General features: G+C 42.4%; 1 protein-coding gene across 1 annotated transcript in view; it reads right to left on the bottom strand.

The window, feature by feature from the left end:
* Window positions 1-9073: 9073 nt before the first annotated feature.
* The window catches only part of FOXO3 (forkhead box O3), a 150682-nt gene continuing 142517 nt past the window's right edge, over window positions 9074-17238 (bottom strand). Inside the window, exon 3 of the mRNA XM_030556071.1 lies at window positions 9074-9156. The gene's annotated coding sequence lies outside the window, so the exon portion shown is untranslated. The remainder of the gene's footprint in view (window positions 9157-17238) is intronic.

Here is a 17238-nt window from a genome sequence, read left to right as displayed (position 1 = left end):
CCCCGCGCGCACGCACGCACGCACGCACGCACACACACACACACACACACACACACACACACCTTCTGCTTACTTTTGTGCTGGCTTTTTCCCTTCAGAATTCTTAGCTCTAGACATTTCCTTTGGCTGATGAGGTAGAACTGACAAGAAAGTAAGAAGAGGTTCTGTAAATACATTAGGAGTATGAGAAAGATGAAGGAAAGTGTAGATCCTCTACTTAGTGGGGAAGGAGAGCTAATAAAAGATGACATCAAGAAAGCCGAGGTGTTTAAGGCATATTTTGTTTCAGTCTTCACTACAAAGGTAAATTGTAACACAATTAATGTTAACAACAAGGTGGAAGGAACACAAATCAAAATAGGGAAAGAACAGGTTAAAGACTATGTAGATATGTTAGATGTATTCAAATCTGTAGAGCCTGATGAAATTCATCCTAGGGTACTTAGAAGTTAGCTGAAGCAATTTCAGAACGGTTAGCAATTATCTTTGTGGACCCATGGAGGACCGGAGAAGGGTAATCATAGTACATATTTTTTAAAAAGGGGAAAAGGCCCCAGGGAATTATAGATCAGTCAGCCTAACTTCGATACCTGGAAAGATACTGAAACAAATGATTAAACAATCAGTTTGTAAGTACCTAGAGAATAATAGGGTTATAAGGAATACCCAGCATGGATTTTTCAAGCGTAAATCATGCCAAACCAACTTAATTTCCTTTGCTGACTGGATTATTGGCCAACTGGATGGGGGGAAGCTGTAGACATGATATATCTTGAGTTTAGTAGGGCCTTTGACAAGTCCAGTATGACCTTCTTGTAAGCAAACTAGAGAAATGTTGTCTAGATGGAATTACTGTAAGGTGGGTGTACAACTGATGGAATAGTTCTCAAACAGTAGTTATCAATGGCTCAAGGTCAAACTGGAAGGAAGTATCTAGCAGGGTCTCATAGGGGTCCGTCTTGGGTCTGGACTGGTACTATTCAATATTTTCATTAATGACTTGGATAATGGAGTGGAGAGTGTGCTTCTAAAATCTGTGGATGACACCAAGCTGAGAGGAGTTGCAAGCACTTTGGCGGACCAGATTAGAATTCAAAACAACTTTGAGAAATTGAATAATTGGTCTAATTCATCAAACTGAAATTCACTAAAGAAAATAAAAGTACTTCTCTTAGGAAGGAAAAATCAAACACAGTTACAAAATGGGGAATAACTGGCTAGGTAGTAGTATTGCTGAATAGGATTGGGGGGGTGGGGTTTATAGTGGATCACAAATTAAATCTGAGCCAACAATGTGATGAAGTTACAAAAAAAGCAAATATTCTGGGATGTAACAACATGAGTGTTGTATTTATAACACAGGAAGCAATTGTCCCTCTATTTGGCACTGGTGAGGCCTCAGCTGGAGTACTGCCTCCAATTCTGGGCACCACACTTGGTAAAGATGTGGACAAACTGGAGGGAGGCCATAGGAGAGCAACAAAACTTAGGTCAGATTTTCTAAATCTTTCATAACAGGAAAGGTTAAAAACAGTGCAGGTTTTGTCTTGAGAAAAGAAGCCTGCTGGGGGAAGCTGATAATCTTCAAATATGTTAAGGGCTTTTACAAAGAGGACGGTGGTCAATTGTTCTCCATGTCCACTGAAGGTAGGATAAGAAGTAATGGGCTTAATCTGCCTGAAGAGAGATTTAGTTTAGATATTAGGGAAAACTTTCTAACTATTAGGATAATTAAGCACTGGAATAGGCTATCAAGGGAGGTTGTGAAATCCATGACAGATAGCTAAGGGTTAATGTCTCTTTCACCTGTAAAGGGTTAACAAACAGTGACCTGCAACACCTGACCAGAGGACCAATCAGGAGACAAAATACTTTCAAATCTCGGTGGAAGGAAGCCTTTGTTTGTGTTTTTTCAGTTTTGCTTTGTTCTCTCTGGTCTCTGAGTGACCACACGTACCTACAGGCTCTCTAATCTTCTATTCCAATTTTGTAAGTATAAAGGTAGAAAGGCGGTATAGTCTTTTTATTTGTTTTCCTTTATGTGCAAATGTGTACTTGGCTGGAAGTATTTTAAATTGTATTTCTATTGGAGGAGGCGGTTTCTCCAATTTCTTAAGCTGACAGACCCTGTAACTTTTTACCATCTAAATTGCAGAGATAGACCTTTTACTTTTTTCTTTCTTTTTATTAAAAATTTTGCTTTTAAGACCTGCCTGATTTTTTTCCCCCTTGTTGAGGCTCAAGGGAATTGACTCTGTACTTAACAGGGAAGGAGAAGGGAGGGGAAGGGTGGAATCTCTTTGTTTTAGATTCACGGAGCGTGAATTTGTCTCTCTCTCCAGGAGACCTAATTTTTCTGTGCTGTGATTCAAGGAGTTTGAATCACAGTAATCTTCCAGGGTAACCCAGGGAGGGGAAGGCTGACAAAGGCAACGGTGAGGAAAGGGGTTTACTTTCCTTGTGTTATCCAGGGGGTCTGGGTCTTGGGGGTCCCCAGGGAAGGTTTTGGGAGGACCAGAGTGTATCAGGCACTCAAATTCCTGATTGGTGGCAGCTTATCAGATCTAAGCAGGTAATTAAGCTTAGGGGAATTCATGCTAGTACCCCAACTTCTGGACTCTAAGATTCAGATTGGGGAAAGATACTATGACACCATCAGTGACAGTTTTTAAGAACAGGTTGGACAAACACCTGACAGGGATGGTCTACTTGGGCCTGCCTCACTGCAGGGGGCAGGACTTGATGACTTTTCAAAGTCCCTTCCAGCCCTACATTTCTATGATCCTATGATTTTATCAACAGAGTTAGCACATTCACAACTGGGCTATACATATCCTCAGAACTCCATAACTCTGCAACATATTTTATGAATACATGTCTAATTAGAGCCCTGCCACCCAACCCAAAAAGGACAAGAGCTGACTACCAGTGTCGATGTTGGGTGGTAAAACAACTGGATACGTTTGGGCTTGAGTTGGCTTTCCTCCTCCTGCCTATGGGGTTGGCGTGATGGCAGCTGTGTGCTCTGCTCCTGCTAGCCGCTGCCACCTCACTGTGCTGTGTGCACTGCGAAGCAAGTGTGCTGAAGAGTCACAGTGTCTCTCATTCCACAACGCGCACACAGCACAACAGGAGGTGGTGGCTGGCAGGAACAGGGCATGCAGCTGCTGCTGCACCGACTCCATGGGCAGGAGGGGCTGCACTGCCTCAGGGTTGGTGGTGATGGGGGTCATCAGGCTCAGGTTGGGTGGGCTTGGGTCCAGGTCAGGCCTAAAAATTAAGCCCAAGCAGATCTCTACATCCAATATTCACACCTTTTATTTATACCTGATATTTCTCACCATGGAATATTTCTTAACCTTTCCTCCATGCCTACATGGGGATCAAGGCACAGTGGAACCAATATAATTTTGCTATGCAGATGATGAGGGAGGTGTAGGCTTTGGGATATCTGTTTCTGAAAGGCAATCGGGGGGTGGGGGTTGGGAAGCAGGGCACGCCAGGGAGGAGAGGGGATAGGGTCAGTGGATTTGTTGTCTACCTGATACTGATCCTTGGGGTGGGAGGGGAGAGGAGCATAAGAGTGGCATGATCTGCAGCCTCAGGATTGCAGTGGTGGCCACAAAATAGCCTTGCTGCCATTTCTCCCTAATCTCTGTGCAATACTCCTACACCAAGTTTGGCTACTTTTTTTGGTGCAGAAATCAGGATTTAGTTTTATATATATTAGAACCCAGGGTCCCCAGAGCCTGCACTTAGTGAAAAAACTGGAATAAGAGACTTTATGAATGTGCAGGGAGGGGTTTGGGTTTAGCTGCTTTTTTGGTGGGAATGAATAGTCTGAGCCAAGGGATTGCTACTGAGAATGCTATATCCTATCCTTCTTAATGTCTCACCCTTGGGCTAAATAATTTCTTCAGTATAGGCTTGATCCAATGAAGCCTATGTAAATAAGCATTCTCATTGACTTCAATGGGCTTTGAAGCTGACTACCAGTGTCAATGTTGGGTGGTAAAACAACTGGACCCCCGACCCCCACACCAAACAAACAAAACCCAACTGTATTTAGATAAATGTAGAAGTTATTTTTCCCTCCAGATTTCTAGGTTTAAATGTCTGAAATGTAATAAAATAGAACAACAACAAAAAAAGCTGCATATTCAACGCAGAGATCCATTATGCTTTATTTACATGCGGCACCATCTCTTTTACAAACTAGATTACAATTTAAAAAGGAATACACAAGGCAATATCTACTAACACCAAGTGGAGTAAACACTGCATCTCTACTTCATTGGGAAAGGGGAAGATATTAAAATTAAACGTGTTTCCAATCTTTGTGTAGTAAGGTAGTATATTCATCCAGGGCTGAATCTAATTTACAAAATCCTCAGTAAGAATGCAACATGAAAGTGCAAGAAAGCCCAAATTAAAAGTATATACTGTTCAATTCTTCAGTATGTAAAGACAGCCATGCATAAAGGCTGTGGATTTAATATTTTTCCAATGTATATGGCTTGGCATGGTGAAACAAAAACAGATAAAACAGTTTTACAGATACTGTATACATATTATTTTCCAATCATGCAACTTTTTTTTTTAAAAGTTTAACATGTGAAGCCAAAACATACAATCGTTTCCCCCCTCATATTAACTAAATACATCTGGTCCTCCTGCACATGTGCTGGCATTTCCAGTGTACATTATGTACTAAAACAATTATAGGAGACTGATTGCCAAGCAATGACATCATTTTAGAGCAATATATGTCCTAACATGTAGCTCTGTAAAGCAGTAGTACGGATATTCCTGGAGTTAGGTAGTGACCTATTAACCAGCTATTCATATGAGAAGATATTTCACAAAGAAAATTAAATAAAAGCAGACTTGTCTAAACTGCATAAGCATTACCCTTTTTAGAATGTTTTAAAACACAACATTTAAACAATAACCTGTGCATGTGTTCTGAGACTTTATCTGCTGGGCATGATTTTGTGTGTGTGTGGGATGTCGATACTCAAAAATATTCCTGGAACAAAGGCCAAAGTTTCAAAAATGGGATTCCTGAATCCATACTTTGGTACCTAAATACGTGATCTGATTTGCAAAGGTGCTCAGTCCCCATGGCTGCCACTGGATTCTCTAAGAGATATGATTATTCTGCACCTCTGAAAATCAGGGAACTTTTTATGTGCCTAAATATACATTTAGGCCTGGGATTTTCCAAGGGGTCTCAATGAGTGAGGCACCCTACTCCCACTGAAAAGCAATGAAAGCAAAGCACCTAACTCTCTTATGCCCCTTGAAAATTCCAGCCTGAGGTGCTTAAGTTCACATATTTAAGTTTGAAAATGTTGGCCACCAAAATTAGAGATAGAAAAAAAACAATAGGTTTTTCTAGTCCATCCTTCCCCTGGTAGTGCAGGTTTTTCCCCCAGCAGTAGGGGCCCAAAACTGCACTGTGGAAGCCAATGAGAGTTTTGTCATTAACTTCAGTGGGAGCAGGATTAGGCTCCTTATTTGCTTGTGCTTTGATTTGTTTTGAAGGTTCTATAACTTCTCTGCCATTGATTGGATGTCTCTGAACCTACTGGTTTTTCTTCATTTTCTAAAAAAAGTGAACCATATTTTGTAAATCTGACATAACTCCACTGATCTCATGGGAGTCATGCTGCATTAGCACTGCAGTAAACAAGTTTGGCCCAGTATGTTCAAACAAGCAGTCTTTCCCTTCCATCAGACATACTAGTTCCGTACCAAGAAAAAATAAAATTACTCATCTTTGTCACCGTAGTATTAACAGAACTTTGTTGGTATTAACAAATGACTCTAACAACACGATCCTGCAATCCTTATACAGGCAAGCCCATTTAATGGGAGATTTCATCTGAGTAAAGACTGCAGCATTGCACTTTATCTCCTTGTGTGCAGCTGTGAACGACTGGGCAAATCCTGGTCACTGGCATAAATCCTGTCCTCCAAAACTGGTACAAGCAGTTTCTGCCTGCAGTGGAAGAAGAGGTGGAGTTCTGCTGCAGTGTGGGGCTGCAGGAGTTGAATATCTGAAGATGTGGAGCTCACCTCCAGTATGTACTGCCCAGAAGGGATTTGGGGATGGAGCAGGGTCTGTGGATCTACTGCTCTGTGGATCTGGTGGCCATTCCCCGCTGCAGAGGGGGGACACAGGCAAGGCAGTGCTAAGGCTATTCCTGTTCTGATGCTGGAGTACCAGTTATGGAGTGGCCTGGAGACGAGGATTCCTTGTTCCTGCTCCCAAGAAGATCCCTAGAGCACAGCCCGGGTGCTTGGGTTGTGCATTAGGGAGAGAGAGTGCTGTAAATCTGTAGTAACTCACTACCATCAGTTATTCCAGATTTACATCATCATAACTTGAGAGCAGAATTTGGCCCAGTATGTTTTGTTACTCTACTCTATAAAGTGGGCCAAATTTTCTGTTGGCACTATGCCACTTAAGTTACACCAGCAGACAGGTCGGTCCAATATTTCTCCAAGAAATCCAAATAAAAAAGGTGCAGTCAGTAGCTATATATGGTAGGTAGAGATAATCCTCTACTACCTATGTATTTGTAACCTGCCTTAAATTAGACCGTGTGAAAGGGAGAATCTGCTGCTTGCTCTACGACTGCACCATGATATACTCCATCCTCCAGTGGACAATAGATAGTTCAACAAAATGTCACACCAGAAATAACCACAAAGCCTGCTTTGTACCAGAGTCCTTGTGCACAGCCCTCCTATTAATCAGAGAGTGAGACTCTAAGATTAAAAAGTGTCAATCAGCAAGCACAATACCACAGAAGACAAAGAAAGAAAAACACCCTCAGTTTAATTCACATTTAATGATGTACCAAAAACCTGACAGATACTGTTATACACACTGAGTACAGCGAAGGCCGGCAATAAAGCTCTTTACTAACTTTGGTAAAAGGTGCCTGCATCTGGACTCTTGTAAGTGAACTGACCCCTAAAACAGATGACTGCTGTACACCATTGTCGTACTGGGTAGCTGATTACCCGAAATATCACCTCAAATGGGGAGATCAGTAATGTGAATCATCAACTAATTCTGATGATAAAGAAAAAAAACAATAAACTAGTTCCTGCCATTGATAAATAGACCACCTTAATTTAAAAAAATGTTGTTTCATTTAATGAAAATGATAAACTCTTAGCTGCTTGATATGCTACGGGTCTACTATAATAACAACTGCACAGAGTTTACATATTCAGTAAAGGGCAGGATGAAATCAACAGGTTCATCTATAAAATAGAACAGCACAAGCATGAGAAGGTTACAATACAAAACAAAATTTCCATCACACTAGGAGCTGTTATTTCACCAATATTACTTCAGGGAACTGGAAAGAAAGGAGCAAGATGGGGCCCACAAATGTGTGTGTGTGTGAGTTTGTGTGTGTGTATGCGTGCATGTGTGGTGATGGCGAAAGGGAGTCACTCCACATTGCATGGTACATGTGTCAGTGGGAATTCATGCACTGAAACTTTGGGTTAAAATGCTAGTTTGTTTTCCTAACCTCCATGCATAATGATCCATTTCTGTACATAATAAAATATATTTATATATTTATATGCATAATGCTTTTATGCAAAGAAAAAAAAAGACTTCATATATCACTTTGGAGAAGTATGTATACACTGTCCTATTCAGAGCGTCTTCATACCAAGTTCTTATGTACCATTGGTGTTTCCTCCTCTTTCTCCCCCCCCCAAAAAAAAATAGTAATAAAAAGTAATCAAGCTTTCCAGATTATAAAGAGAATCTATACAGCAGCACCATACCTTTTATTCATTATTATTCATTCATTGTTATCCATTTTACAAAAGAAACCCATATAAGCAAAACATAGAAAAACTGCCTTGTCTTTCAGTGTCATTTATCCAATTACAATCTAAGCTTATATGAAAAGCTGCTTATATAGCATTACTTTCTTGCCTTTCCCTCCACAGCTTCTTCTTTCAGATTGGATTATGCATAGTGAGAAGGAAAAAATCATCAAGGATGTGTATGTAAGAAAAATCACGGATGTAATAACTTACCCTGCAGTCATCTGCATTTGAACTCCGGATGACTCTACTCTAAGTCACTGCTGATGCGTATACTGTAAGTTATCTTTTCTGCAATGTCATATATTTTACTTCCCTTTCCTTTTCAAACCATATCCTTACAAGTGGTTACATTCAACTTGTGTTGGGTGGACCGCTTATCTTATTACTTGTTTTAAGATCAACCAGTTTCCAAACTGCTGAGGCAGACTAATTCTATTCACTGCAACCATTAGGGCAGCTCTGCTAACAAAATGCAATAGATGTAATCGATCAAATCAAATCAGGAGCTGAATCAGTAAACACTCTGAAATGGCATCCTCACTCAATCCTTACGAACACTGGACAGGACTGGCAACTAGCAACCTTGCTAGTTTCTCTTGTTATGTAATCAACTCTGGTTTGATGTGTATGAAAAACAAGGTATGTACCATTAAACTGAAGAAAAGATTTGAAAAAGAAAAGTCAAAAAACAAACAAAACCCACAAGCCACCTCTCTCTGGACTTCAGTCAGTTGCTTGGTGTAAGGAACGCTACATACTCAGGTCGTGCTGATGTCTGAAGCTATGTGGGGTAATGGTAATTAGTACAGCCTTTCATTGTGCACTGTATTTCAGATGCACCAGGAGAGAAAGAGAAAATGGTTAAAACATCTTTGAAAAACAAACAAACTGAAGGCTAGGGGGTGAGATGGGGAAACCCCCCAAAACAGAAGCCAAATTAAAATAAACCATAAACCATTAATATATTGAAACACCACATACTCATTGACAAATAAACTACGGTAAAGGCTACACAGTGTGTTCTCAACAGGATGGTGCTGAACATTGTCTCCACAGTAGGTGCCTGACCATCCCATAAAAGGAAGATTTTGCATACGTTAGAACGAGTTCAATTCCGAAAAAGGAGGCTCTTCGCTTGGGTAAGGGGCCCATTAACAGTCTCTGCTTCATTAGGAAAATAATGCAGGGTTCACAAAGATCATAAGCTGTAAACGGTATCACTGTCCACTTGCTGACAGCAGATTTGGCAAAGGGTTCTCTCTTTAGGTCTCGTGTCAGTTTAAGGGCCTGGAGAGGAAGAAGGAACAAAAGAAAAGAAAACGAGATTATTAGGTGTAAAAAATAACCCACCTGAAATCAACAGACAACATAACCCTCTGGAACCAGCAAGATTAGCACTCTCCTGCTGGAAACATGGTGCACTGTATAACAACCCTGAGCATCAAGCTAGTGTTGGCTTCTGGCATGGAAAGATTAATATGCAATTGTTTACAGGTTTAGTGGTGCCCAAAAACTAAACAACCCCCCCTAATTAAAGAACACCATGGATCAGGTCTGAATGACAGAAACCTAATCAGGAGACAAGGTGGGTGAGGTAACTTTTACCAGCAGAATTTGGCCCAATAAAAGAGATTACCTCACCCACTAGGTCTCTCTCTACCATCCTGGGACCAACATGGCTACAACAACACTGCAGGCAACCTAATACAGCTGCTACAAATTCAATGTATTTCCAGATGGTTGGTGGAAGGATCCACCAGAGCCTACCCATTCCTCTCTACTATCCCTTGTGGGCCGTCTCAACAACACCAGAGGGCTGAACACAACTTCTGTCTGAGTCAGACAGTAAATACCACTACAGGCATCAGCTAAAGCAGAGGTTCTCAAACTGTTGTTCGCAAGCTCCATTCAGGTGATCTGTGGATAGTTCCCTCTAAGGTGCACACCTAGGCGGCCGCACACAAGAGAATGAAGGGCCGTCCACCTAATTAGTGGAGCCGTGCAGGCATGGCTCTACTAATTAGGAGCCTGGATCCTGGAGAAAACGCACACGTAAGGTGAAGTGGTGGCCTTGGGAAAATAGGAGGTAGGTGGGAGGGAGCAGTGGGTTGAGATGAGGGGATGGGGGGAATTTGGGACGTGCAAGGCTGCGGTGGCCAGAGAAAAAGGCGACTTTCCCCAGCTCCAGGGCTGCAGCTGCCAGGGAGAGATGTCCCTCCTTCCCAGCCCCAGCTCTGTGGCTGCTGTGGCGGGGGAGAGACCTCCCTCCTTCCCAAACCCAGCTCAGGGGCTGCTACGGTGAGGGAGAGAGGGAGAGACCCCCTCCTTCCCAGCCTCTGCTCTGTGGGTGCTGTGGTGGGGGAGAGACACCTCTCCTTCCCAGCCCCAGCTCGGAGGTTGCCACGTCGGGGGAGAGAGGGCACATCCATCGCATTAGAAAAGGAAGACTCCTCATATTAAAATATGAGTTGTGTGCTTTTATTTGTAGAACCAAAAAATGTTGTTATTAAGTTTTTGTAAACATAGCTAACTATAAAGTTTTGGCTGGAAGTGCTAATGGTAAAAACAACATTTGGAAAGATCATTAAGTGGTCTGCCGAGACCCTCAGCAATTTTCAAGTGGTCCGTGGAAAAAAAAGTTTGAGAACCACTGAGCTAGAGAATGCTGCCAAAGATAAACACGAGTTGCTCCCTTCCTCCCTGGGATTGAAGGTGCTGCTTTATCTGTACTTCTGGCCTCTGCCGCTGCAAGGAGCAATGAACTAAAAGCTCAAGCCCTGAACTCTGACCTCCCACATGGCACAACGTGCCACCACTAGACCAACAGGTAAGGCCCCTACAAATTCAGCGTTAATCAAAAACATTAAGGGCCACATCCTCAGCTACAGCTGAGGAGTACACAGAGCAAGTTGGGGTGTGCAAGGTAGCATAATGCTCACCTCTATGTTCCCTCAGTGCTGGAGCTGCTGTACTGTATATGCAGGGCTAATCCCCAAGCATAAATGACACTGATGGATCTTAAATTAGTTACTGGAAAAGACGTATATGTCATTGTGAAGAGCTCAATGAAAACCTCTACTCAGAGTGCAGCTATGGTCAAAGAAAGGAAACAAAAAGTTGGGATATATAAGAATAAGATAGAAAATCACACAGAAAATGGTTCTAATGCCATTATATTAATGAATCGTATGCCATCACCTACTGTACTGTGTTCAGTTATGGCCACCTGATCTGTAGGAAACTGCAGAGTAATCATGTCTGTGAGAACAAGAAAAGCTAAAATAACTAAAAAGCTAGAAAAGATGGGAGAGGAGAGTTAACATGGAAATGAGAGACTAATAAGTATGGATAAGAAAGCTATCAAAACGTCGTAAATAAGTTTGTGTAACAAAGGGAGGTTGAAGCTGTATTGTCAGGTGCTGAAGATGACTGTGATGAGATCGTCCTCATCAGCTTCCCACCTACAAGTAACTGATCACTACTCACTGAGTGTTTTGCCTTAACAAATATTGGATAGACTCATCTGCTGAGTAAGTGAACCTTAATCCAACAATTCAGAGAAAGGAGATAAAAATAATTAGAAATATGGGGAAAATTCTATACAGATGGAGGCTGAAAAGACACTATTTCGTTTAGGGAATATGAAGGGATATGCTAGAAGCATATAAAATTATGACTGGTACAGACAAAGGGGACAATTTTCAAAGCCACTTAGGGCCAGGTTTGTAAAGGTATTTAGGCACATAACAATGCAGTGGGATTTTCGAAAGCACCAAGGTACTTATATGCATTGCTAGGGGCCTAAATACTTTAAAAAATCTGGCCGTAGATGACTTTTGAAAAGGGGGGTTAGGCTCCTAGTTCACATAGATGCTTCTGAAAATGTACCCAACACAAATTATTTAGTGTTTTGTGTAATAAAAGAACAATGGGGCATTTAATGAAACTGAAAGGCAACAAAATGAAAACTGATAAAAGGAAATGTTTTCCCCCTCTGAAACATCTCGTCTTGGTCACTATCAGGCAGGAGAATGGACTAGATGGACCACGGATCTGATCTTGTCTGATCTAGTTTGGCTATGTTCCTTATTTCCAGGGTGAGTAAAAACATAAAGGAGATCTACCAGTGAACTAGAATGTTGTCATCCAGTGACTGTTGCTGGCTGCTAGAATATTAAGTCTCCACCCTCTAAGTGGCCAGACACTGATCCTATAATAACATTTCACTAAAATGACCTATTCCTATACTACCAAATGACTGACAGAAATTTAATTCTGTCTCTTGGTTACTGGAGCAAGAGAACGACAGCTGCTCCCTGTACCATTATAGGAGAACTTCATTCTGAATGCCTTGGAAAGCAGATGAATTATTGTTTCGCTCAATCAAAATTTGGCTTTATCCTTAATAATGTATTTTAAGGTAGACTATATTTGATGAATAAGGGGATTTCTGCATGGATAGACATATTGATTTTTTCATTTCTAAAGAGTAAATTAATGTCTGCCATTCAGTAATTTGGCTGGCTAGCAGGGATTCCATTTAGTAAATGTGCGATGATGCCATAACAAAAGGTCATTTGATGAAAGTGATCCAGGTCTAGTACCTCACAATATAATCTGGGCAGTGGTTTATATAGCATAAGAAGCACACACACCCTTTTCAGTCTCATCACTCACACTTTTCATTCATTCCTTGGTATTGGTGGTGTTGGAAGCCATAGCCTTCTGTAAATGCTAATTCATTACATCACTCCTCAGCATCAAGTTCCCTATTTAGCAGAGCATTTAAGCATATGTAAAAAGTCCCACTGACTTCAAAAGGGACTATTCACATACTTGAAAAGTTAAGCATGTACTTAAGCATCCTACTGAATCAAGTCTTGAGTAAATTACTCAGCATTTACATGAAAAAATATTTCAAAATTGTATTGAGAAAGAGTAGGAACAAAAGAGAAAATACGAACTATAGACAATCACATATCTAATTTTTTTAATTTGCACCATCAAATACTCTTTGGAGACTACTAACAATATCCTGGACAATATAAAGAATAGCTAGAATGAGGCTTAGCAAAGATACAGTGTTAAATAAGAGAAATATGCAGCTAAGGTAGCATCTGTCTGGATTGTCACTAACAAAAAGAAAGAAGTAGGTTAAATTCATAACCTTTAGATTTTAACATTGTCCCATTACAGTTTATCATATACATAGACTTGTCTATGATAAACTTTGTTAGCTTTGAGTTAAGATGGCTAGACTGCAATATCTCATCACTAAAAGGCAGGGAAATAGGCAGTTACATCATTCAACACTCCATCCACCCCTCTGCTGATCAGTTCTCCTACTCATCTGTAACTACCAATAGGCTTTCTTTCCTTTTCACCCCGCTTCCCCGCATCACTGGGAAGTCCTAGCCCTCTTCTCAAGAGGTGTTCCAGTCTGATTCCAGTCAGTCAGTCAGGGTGGGACCCCATCTGGAGGACTACAGAAGTTTGCTACAGAGATACAGACTCTGAAGACAAGTTGGTCAATCTTCAATTGAGGCACCAGTAGCTGTCCCGTCCACACCATTTCCCAGTCCTTATTACTAATGGAGACAGGGCAAGAGGAATAATTAAAGCTGAAGTGTGAACAGATGTAACCAATGCAAAAAAAGTCTAATGGAGATAAGGCAGGTGTAGAGGGAGCTGAAGAGAAGGTCAGAAATTGGCTGGGTTTTGTGGCAGGCATGGAGAATCCATGTAAGTGGGTGAGCAGTGGGTCTGAATAGCAGAAATCTTAGCTGACTTCCTAGACTCCTGCTCATCTGTCCCCAGCCCAGTCAATTCTCTGATTTCTACGGGTAGGTGGGTTCCCTAGTTCCATGGGTTTGGCAGAATTTCCAATAGGGAGCATATCTGAATGTTTCCTATGCAAACAGAAAATTCAATGATCCTTTGAAGAGTTTCTGTATCAAATTTGGAGACTAAATTGAACCGGTAAAGTGTGACACCGAGGGATTTCAGTCTCACTGTTAGTGTAAACCTCAGTGCACCCTTGACTACGGAGTTAGTATCAACAACTCTGTAACACGCGCACACACTTGTACTAAATTCAGAGCCAGTGTAAGCAGATGTAGCAGCTTTGCTAATGATAGCTCTGATTTTGGCCCACTGCACACAGAAGTCCACAGTAAAGAAGAGGGCCACTGGACTTTTTCCACAGTGGTGTGTAACCTGTACCAAACGGGAATGTGTATGTGTGCACGCGCATGCAAGCAATATTTTAAAAATAGTGGCCATTTTTTAAAAAATCACCGACTATAAATTCATTTTGACTATAGACAGCTCAAGGCTATTTTCTGATCTATAATACGCAATTAACATTTTGAATCCTAGATGATGGCTCTATTAATTCCACTAGGTAAAGGTACAAGGTAAATCAATCAATCAATCAAATGCTTCAGTATTTTCAATTTATTTAACTTGTGTGGCAATGCACAGTCCTTTCATTCTGCCCCCTCCTCCACCTGTTTTATTCACCTCAGCTTGCTCCTCACAGGTTATGAACTCTTTGTACTCTTTATGACCTGGTTGTTTGAGATGGGATTTCCCTCTATGCAATAAGATTTAATTTACCACTATATAACATCATTCCACCACTATTAAGATGGAATTAAGTCCCTGAAGCCCTGATCTCAACTCAGGCACCAAGAGGGAAACTCTAAAGCATTATCTAATTCAGACTGCTTTCCCTCTTTGGTTCCCACTGGTATTCATTATGCTGCACTGGAAACTTCTTCAGAATAGAAAGTTAACGCACTAATGTTCCCCAAGTGCAAGGCACAGCAAACGTGCTCCTGCTGAAACTGGATGTGAGTTTATCAATAGGGTAACCATAACAATCAGTAATACAATCTTTGTAAAAGAAGAGTTCTAAGGGCCTTGAAATAATTATGATCTTGGAATTAGACTACCTGGAATTGGAACAGACTAAAATTTCCTATGCCAGGGAACCCAGAAACAACTTTCTAATTAATGTATGTGGTTAACTAAGGTGCCTTTATTGTGAAAATGTCACATCTCATAAGTTTCCATTACAGACAGTATCTATTTCTAGCTGGGGGTTGAACATTACTATAAATTCTTGTTAAGTAATCTGCTCAGAGAACAAGGTGGTGGGAAACACTGAAACAACCCCCTGTTCTTCAGTGGCGTATGTCCATGAATTCTGATGCATTTGCATACTGTTCTGGTGATCACTGTCATTTGTGTAGCTCAGGGATAGGCAACCTATGGCATCCGTGCCGACAGCGGCACGCAAGCAGATTTTCAGCGGCACTCACACTGCCCGGGTCCTGACCGGCAGTCCAGAGTGGCTCTGCATTTTAATTTAATTTTAAATGAAGTTTCTTAAACATTTTAAAAACCTTATTTACTTTATAATATATAATTAAACTATTGTTGTATGCAGACTTATAGAAAGCTCTTCTAAAAACATTAAAATGTATGACTTGCACGCGAAACCTTAAATCAGAGTGAATAAATGAAGACTCAGCCCCCAATTTCTGAAAGGTTGCCGACCCCTGGTGTAGCTAGATACAAAATAAAGGAGCTTGTCTCACTGCTGCATGGAAAGGCAACAGAATCACTGACATTTTGCAAAACTCAATTATTAAACATGATAGCACAGGAAAAAGACGGTTACTCACCTTTGTAACTGTTGTTCTTCGAAATGCGTTGCTCAAATCCATCCCAGTTAGGTGTGTGCACTGCGCGTGCACATTTGTCGGAAAACTTTTACCCTAGCAACTCAGTGGGCCAGCAGGTCGCCCCCTAGAGTGGCGCCGTCATGGTGCTCGATATATACCCCTGCCGGCCCACCCGCTCCTCAGTTCCTTCTTGCCGGCTACTCCGACAGTGGGGAAGGAGGGCGGGTGTGGAATGGATATGAACAACACATCTTGAAGAACAACAGTTACAAAGGTGAGTAACCGTCTTTTCTTCTTCGAGTGATTGCTCATATCCATTCCAGTTAGGTGAATCCCAAGCCTTACGTAGGCGGTGGGGTCGGAGTGAAATGTGGCAGAATGAAAACTGCTGAGCCAGAGGCTACAGCATCTCTTGACTGTTGAACCAGGGCATACTGCGAAGCAAAGGTATGGACCGAGGACCAATGGAGCTGCGCGACAGAGCTCGTGGGTAGGAACACGAGCCAGCAAGGCGGCAGATGAAGCCTGAGCCCAGGTAGAATGCACGGTGATGTGGCTTGGGGAAATATGAGCCAAATCATAACAAGTGCAGATGTACGCCATCACCCAAGATGAGATCCTCTGAGAGGAAAACAAGCAAGCCTTCCCTTTGGTCTGCTACTGTGACAGAGCTGGGGCACCTTATGAAATGGTTCTGTCAGCGCAATATAAATGCGAGCACTCTACAGATGTCCAGGGAGTGCAATTGTTGTGCCCACTGCATTGAGCTGTGGGTAACATGAAAGGCCGAAACCACCTTAGGGAGGAAAGCTGGGTGTGGTCATAACTGCACCTTGTCTTTGTGAAACCTAGTGTACGGCGGAACCACCGTAAGAGCTGTGAGCTCGGAGACTCGTCTGGCCGATGTAACAGCTACGAGGAAAGTTGTCGTCCAAGACAGGTATAGCAGAGGGCTGGTCGCGAACGGCTCGAATGGGGGAGACATAAGTCTGGTTAAAACTAGGTTGAGGTCCCAGGTTGGGGCTGGGCGGCGCACCCGAGGGTGCAAGCGCTCCAAGGCCTTGAGGGACCTCGAACCCATAGAGTGTGAGAAAATGGAACGTCCACTTTAGCCTGGCTGGAAGGTAGAGATGGCTCCCAAGTGTACCCTCAGCGATGATACCACCAGGTCCTGCCGCTGAAGGCCAGAGGCAGGCCAAATAGAGGGGATCGAGACCTCAGTAGGAGCAAGATCGAGCGTATTGCACCTGTAGAAGAAACGCTTCCACTCAGCCAAGTACGTTGACCAGGTGGAAGGCTTCCTGCCACCCCGGCTCAGTTACGCAGCAGCCACACCGTGAGGCGAAGAGGCTGCAGGTCCGGGTGACGAAGCCTGTCGTGGCCCTGAGTGATGAGGTCTGGGTGGGGTGGCAGGGTAATTGGGTTGGTTATTGACAGGTCGAGCAACGTGGTATATCAGTGCTGCCTGGACCACGCTGGAGTGATCATGATGATGCGCGCTCTGCCCCTGCGGAGTTTGAGTAGGACCTAATGAACCAGTGGGAACAGTGGGAAGGCATAAAGGAGTTGGCCTTTCCACGGCATCAGGAATGCGTCCAAGATCGATCCCGAGGAGAGACCTTGGAAGGAGCAGAACATCTGGCATTTTCTGATCTCGCGGTGAACGAACAGGTCTATG

This window comes from Gopherus evgoodei, chromosome 3 (assembly GCF_007399415.2).
Source record: "Gopherus evgoodei ecotype Sinaloan lineage chromosome 3, rGopEvg1_v1.p, whole genome shotgun sequence".
Taxonomy (NCBI): Eukaryota; Metazoa; Chordata; order Testudines; family Testudinidae; genus Gopherus; species Gopherus evgoodei.
This window is presented reverse-complemented; position numbering and strand designations above follow the sequence as displayed.